The 6,904-nt window shown below is 59.2% G+C and overlaps 2 non-coding genes across 2 annotated transcripts in view; both read right to left on the bottom strand.

Annotated features, from left to right (window-relative positions):
* The window catches only part of LOC142792572 (5.8S ribosomal RNA), a 153-nt gene extending 48 nt beyond the window's left edge, over positions 1-105 (bottom strand). The window contains exon 1 of the ribosomal RNA XR_012891036.1: positions 1-105. This exon is cut by the window's left edge and continues 48 nt beyond it. This is a non-coding gene — a ribosomal RNA (5.8S ribosomal RNA).
* A 1,719-nt stretch (positions 106-1,824) lies between these two features.
* On the bottom strand, positions 1,825-3,639 carry LOC142792567 (small subunit ribosomal RNA). The gene has a single exon (XR_012891031.1). It is a non-coding gene; the product is annotated as a small subunit ribosomal RNA (ribosomal RNA).
* Between the last annotated feature and the right edge of the window lie 3,265 nt (positions 3,640-6,904).

Below are 6,904 nucleotides of genomic sequence, written 5' to 3'. Positions count from 1 at the left end.
CGTTCAAAGAATCAGTGCTCAGTGTGTCCTGCAATTCACACCAAGTCTCGCAGCTGGCTGCGTTCTTCATCGACCCGAGAACCGAGTGATCCACCGCTTAGAGTCGTGAAAAAGTGTTTGTTCAATTCCGTACAGTCAAAACCAAACGTTTCTGGCACTCGGCCAAACAGTGGCCAAGAAGGGCGCTTTTCAGCGCACGCTTGGACTCCAAAACTCTGCCGCGCCTTTTTCGGCTGCCGCAAATCGAGCAAACGGTGTGTTTCGGACGGCGTTTCGCTTTCGCTACTTGCGAGTGCTTTCGTGGTCCACCCCTCTATAAATACTCGGGAGGCGTCGAAGCCGGTTCTCCAAGCCGGACCCGTAGGTATCGTTGTGTGCTCGCTCTCATTGGCCCGCCTAACCAGAAAATGCCTGCGGTACACCCATTTGGATAAGAGTGCACGCAGATGCGGGCCTCGACGGCTACACATTTCCTCGGGCGGCCGCCTCCCGGCCTCCGTGGAGCGCGGGATGCACGGTCCCATCGACAAGCCTCTCCCGTTTTTACCGTGGCGTCGCGGTTCACCACGGCAGGCGGGTCGGTCTCCTCCGCATAAAAAGGGGGACCCCCGCTTTTTGTTCCACGAAATCGCACAAGCTTTTTTCGCATCCACGGTTTGCCACCGCACACCAAAATGCCGATCCGGCTGCCTACTTTAGCCAACAGGTGGAGCCAGGCGCGCCGTACTTGCGCGGCACTTCCCACGTCCACCGAAGTCGGTGCCAAGGACCACTTTCGGCGCCGGAGCCGCGTACGAGCCTACTCGAGGCGGAAGAACGAAGCCAGCAAGGGCCTGGCCGCAAGTGCGTTCAATTGTCGGGACGTCCAAGTCCCTCGTTCTTCCGTGCTTCCTCTTTCGGCAAGTCGTTGCGGCACCTTCCCAAAGCGCGCAGACCCGCTAATCGCGACGAGCGCGACGTGGCCGTGCCGCCTTTCCCTCGGCAGCAAGCAAAACGCCTGGCAACGTCGACGCTCCCCTAACCGCGATCTCGCACCGTGTTTCGTGTGGCGAATTCAAAAGCCGGCCGGCGCTGCTGCAACCATTACGGTCGGTACGCATACGCCGCGGAGGGCGGGACGGTCATCGGAGCGTGCGGTTCCTCCATCGAGTACTGCGCACCTCGGCCGTCGCATCGCCGTGCCATGACCGGCCGCGCGTCAACGCGAACCGGTGCCAGCGAGATCCCTCGCCTGCAAGAACCGACCGGCAGCCTCCGTCACCCGAGGACGCGGAGGCGCTTGCCGCGGACGGCGGGACGGTATGCACTGGTGCACAGCGGACCCGTCACATCGCCAGTTCCTTGACCGACCGCCGACGCTTGTGCCGTTCCTCTCGTACTTGGCAGTCGCCGCGCGATTGTCGGGTCTCGTTCTTGCACGCTCGAACGGTCGGGAGGGCACTCGGCTGGCGTTTCGGGAACGCGCAGCCTCGCCTTCTACCGACGTAACCACGACTCGCCGTTCGCGCTCCGCCGCTCCTGTTTACAGTACTAGGCGGTCCCGCAGCGGTCGGGTCGCGCATTTCGAGCGCTTCGAGCCACGGTGCAGTGGCGGGTCGAAAGCCGACCTATGAGTGCGTTGCGCCGTTTGTACCCGCGTCCGCCACCTGGCCGACCGTCCAAGGTCGCGGTGTTGGCGTCCGCTGGGCGCAACAATTTGTCACGGGGTGCCGCTCCACATTCAGGCAGCCCCGTGGGGAAAAGCCGACCCCGCGTCCAAACGGGGTCAGCGGCAGAAAGTGTCGGGCGCAGACGCAGCTGAGGCGCTCACCCTTCACAATCCGTTAATGATCCTTCCGCAGGTTCACCTACGGAAACCTTGTTACGACTTTTACTTCCTTTAAATGATCAAGTTTGGTCATCTTTCCAACAGACCGGCGCAACCGAAAGGCCGCGCCGGACATCGGTCCGAAGACCTCACTAAATCATTCAATCGGTAGTAGCGACGGGCGGTGTGTACAAAGGGCAGGGACGTAATCAACGCGAGCTTATGACTCGCGCTTACTGGGAATTCCTCGTTCAAGGGGAACAATTGCAAGCCCCTATCCCAATCACGAAAGAAGTTCCACGGGTTACCCAGTCTTTTCAGACAGGGATAAAGACACGCTGCTTCCTTCAGTGTAGCGCGCGTGCGGCCCCGGACATCTAAGGGCATCACAGACCTGTTATTGCTCTGTTTCGTGCGGCTAGGAGCCGCTTGTCCCTCTAAGAAGGTTGTAAGGTGCTGGGAACCCCGCACCTATTTAATAGGCTAGAGTCTCGTTCGTTATCGGAATTAACCAGACAAATCGCTCCACCAACTAAGAACGGCCATGCACCACCATCCACCGAATCAAGAAAGAGCTCTCAATCTGTCAATCCTCCCAGTGTCCGGGCCGGGTAAGTTTTCCCGTGTTGAGTCAAATTAAGCCGCAGGCTCCACTCCTGGTGGTGCCCTTCCGTCAATTCCTTTAAGTTTCAGCTTTGCAACCATACTTCCCCCGGAACCCAAATACTTTGGTTTCCCGGAAGCTGCCCGCCGAGTCATTTGAGTAACTCAGGCGGATCGCTGGTTGGCATCGTTTATGGTCAGAACTAGGGCGGTATCTGATCGCCTTCGAACCTCTGACTTTCGTTCTTGATCAATGAAAACATTCTTGGCAAATGCTTTCGCAGTAGTTCGTCTTGCGACGGTCCAAGAATTTCACCTCTAGCGCCGCAATACGAATGCCCCCGTCCGTCCCTCTTAATCATTACCTCGTATTCCAAAAACCAACAGAACAGAAACGAGGTCTTGTTCTATTATTCCATGCAAGTTTATTCAGGCGACTCGCCTGCGTTGAGCACTCTAATTTTTTCAAAGTAAAAGCACCGGCCATCTCGAGGCACACAATGAAGTGCACCAAGAAAGAACCGGCATGATGTTCAGTCCGAGCCGTCGCATCGGGTAGATGCACTACTCGTCTGGAACTGAGATCCAACTACGAGCTTTTTAACCGCAGCAGCTTTAGTATACGCTATTGGAGCTGGAATTACCGCGGCTGCTGGCACCAGACTTGCCCTCCAATTGATCCTCGTTAAAGGATTTAGAGTGTACTCATTTCAATTACGGGGCCTCAAAAGAGTCCCGTATTGTTATTTTTCGTCACTACCTCCCCGTGCCGGGAGTGGGTAATTTGCGCGCCTGCTGCCTTCCTTGGATGTGGTAGCCGTTTCTCAGGCTCCCTCTCCGGAATCGAACCCTGATTCTCCGTTACCCGTAACAACCATGGTAAGCAAGTAACCTACCATCGAAAGTTGATAAGGCAGACACTTGAAAGAAACGTCGCCGGCTCGTGGCCATGCGATCAGCACAAAGTTATCCAGAGTCACCACACAATACGGGCCGAAACCCGATCGATCTTGGTCTAATAAAAGCACCCGTTACCCAAAGGGCTCCAGGCTCACTGCATGTATTAGCTCTAGAATTGCCACAGTTATCCAAGTAGGAAGAAACGATCTAAGGAACCATAACTGATTTAATGAGCCATTCGCGGTTTCGCCTTATTTCGGCATGTACTTAGACATGCATGGCTTAATCTTTGAGACAAGCATATGATTACTGGCAGGATCAACCAGGTAATCGTTCGACTGCGCGTCCGTCCTCGCCTTCGGCGGGCCGGACGCAGTCTGTGTGCGGCGGAGGCCACCTTCAGGCGCCCCAACACTCTTATTTTGCACTCCGAGATGACGGCGTTCGAGCTCGCTACGGCACAACCTTCCCGAAAGACGAGTGGGAGCCGTGCGGCAAGAAGCACGTTCATGCTCGCTCTTTTTCGTTGCATCGACTCGGTCGCGCCGTGCGGGTTGCCCAAGCCCGCTGCACTGTCGGTGGACCGGCCGGAACTAGCAACGGAGCCGAGACTGCAAAGCCGCCAGACGACGGGTCACGCCCGCGTCTTCGGCGCTTTCGCATCTGAATCGCCCGAGGACGACACGGAACACACCTCGATATCGTGGTAAAACGGCACCGTCCGACAACCAGCCCCTAACGCATCAAGCGGATGAGGCTGCAGACGACTGCCGTGGATTCCCCTGGAGCAGACCCGAGGACACGCTTGACGAGGCCGAAGCCCGCCGCATATCAGACACCCGGTCGCTTTCGCGTACGCCGCTCACGAGAACCCCCACATAATAGCAGCGATAAGTACCCAGACCTCCTTGGGCACTAATACGAGCGTACTCGAGAAAATTTCACCGCGGGTGTGCCCCGAAACGTGTGGCACGTTGAGCGTGCCACAAGTCTACGTCGCTCTCAAACCCGCCGAGGTCGTAGAATTTGCGACCCTACTCACGAAATTCCCACCGAGGATACGGCCGCAAACGTACCGCACCTTGGGTAGGCCACGAGTTTGTGCAACACTACGCTGACGGCACAGCACCGAGGTCGTGCGCGCACGCACGGGAAAATTCCGCCGCGGTTTCTGCCGAAAACGTGAGGCACCACGACTCTCCGCAAGTTCGCGTCGACTGCGAAAGACCGAAGTCGTGAACGACGTGTCCGCTACTCGCCGCCGACACGCTGGACACCAAACGTACAACGACTCGACGGCGTCGTAGAGGCCCACGACGCGGTTTTCCTTAACGACGTCTCGGCGTGGCACCGACAGGTTAGAACGGCCGACCAACGTTCCCTGTCCGCCGTTCGGCTCAGTCGAAGGGCTCGGCGACTTCGGCAACGCTGCGAAGCCGCACGGTGACGCACGCCATGTCCCCATTTTTTTTTTTTTCTTTCTGCGTCTGCCGGGGTGCCCCTATAATAGCAGCGATAAGCACCCAGACCGCCGTGGGTCGCTCGCCCCGGCTGACGTGGTTTTTCGTACTCCTGCGGCGGTCGCCGTCAAGCACGTCCAAATACGCTACTTTCGTGGGCGCATTCACGCTCTTTCGCTTCGCCGGAGTGCCAGCACTCACTCTGCCAAAAACGGCGAACATCCGAGCGGCGGTTCCCACTTTTGCGTCGGCGTCGCAAACCCCGCCCCGGCAGACGAGGTTTGCCGTACTCGTGCGACGGTGGCCGGCGGGCACGTCGAAAGACGCCGATATCGTGCGCGAATTGGCGCACCTTGGCTTCACCGGAGTGCCGCCACTGACTCCTCCAAAAACGGCGAAGATCCGAGCGGCGCTTCCCACTTTCGCATCGGCGTCCCGAACTCCGCCCCGGCTGACGCGGTTTACCGTACTCGTGCGACGGTCGCCGGCGAGCACGTGGAAAGACGCCGATATCGTGCCCGAATCGGCTCCGTTCGGCTTCGCCGGAGTGCCAGCACTGGCTCGGCGAAAGACGACGAACATCCGAGCGACGGTTCTCACTATTGCGTACGCGTCGCAAACCCCGCCCCGGCAGACGCACTTTGCCGTACTCGTGCGACGGTCGCCGGCGAGCACGTAGAAAGACGCCGATATCGTGCCGGAATCGGCCCCGTTTGGCTTCGCCGGAGTGCCAGCACTCACTCGGCCACAAACGGCGAACATCCGAGCGGCGGTTCCCACTTAGCCGTCGGCGTCCCGAACTCCGCCCCGGCAGACGCGGTTGCCGAGCTCGTGCGACTAGCGACCGCGAAGCCGTCTCGCGACGCCGCTTTCGTGCGCGGCTCCCACTGCGACCTGGGTCACCCGAGGTCGACGAGCAAGAAAGAATGTCGAAAAAAAATTTTTTTTTTTTTTGCGTCTGCCGGGGTGCCCCTATAATAGCAGCGATAAGCACCCAGACCGCCATGGGTCGCTCGCCCCGGCTGACGTGGTTTTTCGTTTTCCTGCGGTGGTCGTCGTCAAGCACGTCCAAACACGCCACTTTCGTGGGCGCATTCGCGCTCTTTCGCTTCGCCGGAGTGCCAGCACTCACTCTGCCAAAAACGGCGAACATCCTAGTGGCGGTTCCCACTTTTGCGTCGGCGTCGCCAACCCCGCCCCGGCATACGCGGTTTGCCGTACTCGTGCGGCGGTGGCCGGCGGGCACGTCGAAAGACACCGATATCGTGCGCGAGTCGATGCTTCTTGGTCTCGCAGGAGGGCCGCCACTCACTCCTGCAAAAACGGCGAAGATCCGAGCGGCGCTTCCCACTTTTTCGTCGGCATCGCAAACCTCGCCCCGGCAGACGCGCTTTGCCGTACTCGTGCGACGGTCGCCGGCGAGCACGTCGAAATACGCCGATATCGTGCCCGAATCGGCCCCGTTTCGCTTCGCCGGAGTGCCAGCACTCACTCGGCCAAAAACGGCGAACATCCGAGCAGCGGTACCCACTTAGCCGTCGGCATCCCGAACTCCGCGCCGGCTGACGCGGTTGCCGAGCTCGTGCGACTAGCGACCGCGAACGCGTCTCGCGACGCCGCTTTCGTGCGCGGCTCCCATTGCGACCTGGGTTACCCGAGCTCGACCAGCAAAAAAGAAGGTCGAAAAAAAATTTTTTTTTTCTGCGTCTGCCGGGGTGCCCCTATAATAGCAGCGATAAGCACCCAGACCGCCGTGGGTCGCTCGCCCCGGCTGACGTGGTTTTTCGCACTCCTGCAGCGGTCGCCGTCAAGCACGTCCAAATACGCCACTTTCGTGGGCGCTTTCGCGCTCTTTCGCGTCGCCGGTGTGCCAGCACTCACTCTGCCAAAAACGGCGAACATCCTAGTGGCGGTTCCCACTTTTGCGTCGGCGTCGCCAACCCCGCCCCGGCATACGCGGTTTGCCGTACTCGTGCGGCGGTGGCCGGCGGGCACGTCGAAAGACACCGATATCGTGCGCGAGTCGATGCTTCTTGGTCTCGCAGGAGGGCCGCCACTCACTCCTGCAAAAACGGCGAAGATCCGAGCGGCGCTTCCCACTTTTTCGTCGGCATCGCAAACCTCGCCCCGGCAG

This window comes from Rhipicephalus microplus, unplaced genomic scaffold, assembly GCF_043290135.1.
Source record: "Rhipicephalus microplus isolate Deutch F79 unplaced genomic scaffold, USDA_Rmic scaffold_228, whole genome shotgun sequence".
NCBI lineage: Eukaryota > Metazoa > Arthropoda > Arachnida > Ixodida > Ixodidae > Rhipicephalus > Rhipicephalus microplus.
This window is presented reverse-complemented; position numbering and strand designations above follow the sequence as displayed.